This window comes from Apis dorsata, unplaced genomic scaffold, assembly GCF_000469605.1.
Source record: "Apis dorsata unplaced genomic scaffold, Apis dorsata 1.3 scaffold_92, whole genome shotgun sequence".
NCBI classification, from domain to species: domain Eukaryota; kingdom Metazoa; phylum Arthropoda; class Insecta; order Hymenoptera; family Apidae; genus Apis; species Apis dorsata.
The window spans coordinates 199985-200913 of record NW_006263390.1 but is presented as its reverse complement, the minus strand read 5'-3'; the positions used below and the strand labels follow the sequence as shown (position 1 = coordinate 200913).

Sequence of the window (929 nt, the reverse complement as noted above, 5' to 3'; positions counted from 1 at the left end):
CGTACGAGTCTTGGCTCGTTTGGGGTATCAAAGGCCTCTCTCTCTCTCTCTCTCTCTCTCTATCCCTTTTCCTATCCCGATTCCTTTGTATCGTTCCCCTTCGACTCGCGTTGCTCGCCGCGTATAGACAATACGATCGGTGTCACTATACACAATCCTCCGTTTCCGACGACCGACTTAGCCACCGTGTTGTGTTGTCGCGCAAGCGTGTTGAATCGAAAGGAGCGGGCTAGGGGTCGCCGGGAGAAAGAGGGAGTCCCGGCAAATCAATACGTATATATCCGCTAGTAACCGGCCAGTTGGGGCTCATCCTTCGCGATAGAAGCATCGAGATCCGAAACGACGAGCATCGAAATTCATCCGGATAGTTTTCCGCTCGATGTTCTCTTTTTAACCGCTTACCTCGCCGATCGATTCTCTCCTCGTTTTACAAAGGAAAGTCACGCGACCCGCGAGCTATCCGGTGCACGCCAGGCGGCTATATCGGCCCAAGGTGCAAGGTGCTACCGCTCGGAAAGGTAACTGACCCTGTGCAACAACGCGAACGTTCGGGCTGAATCAACTCGAGGAGACCGGTGACCTCCGAAGCGGCAACATCGATTGCTCCTTTCTTCCAGACGTTCGGGGCTCGGGTTCGCGATTAACGAGCAAGTAAGTCGAGGGGGAAAAAGAGAAGAGGAAAGGGAAGAGAGTGCGAATCCGGTGGAAGAAATTGCTGGAGGAGTTTGATCGCGAGGGAGAGAGAGAGAGAGGGAGAGAGAGAGTAACGCGAGGAGGGTATCGAGAAGGAAGCAACGCGATCATCGATCGGTGGCAACTTGACTCGAAGCAACGTCGAATCGGGTGCCGATATCGGTAGGATCTCTGCACCGAAGGGCTCTCGGAAGGGCGGCAGCCTATTGGAACGTCCGGTGGGAGCGCGTGGTGAT

The 929-nt window shown here is 54.8% G+C and overlaps 1 long non-coding RNA gene across 1 annotated transcript; it reads left to right on the top strand.

Annotated features, from left to right (window-relative positions):
* The first annotated feature begins 6 nt into the window (after positions 1-6).
* On the top strand, positions 7-826 carry LOC102673847. Its single transcript, XR_421167.2, has 2 exons — positions 7-518; positions 618-826. It is a non-coding gene; the product is annotated as an uncharacterized LOC102673847 (long non-coding RNA).
* Positions 827-929: the final 103 nt, after the last annotated feature.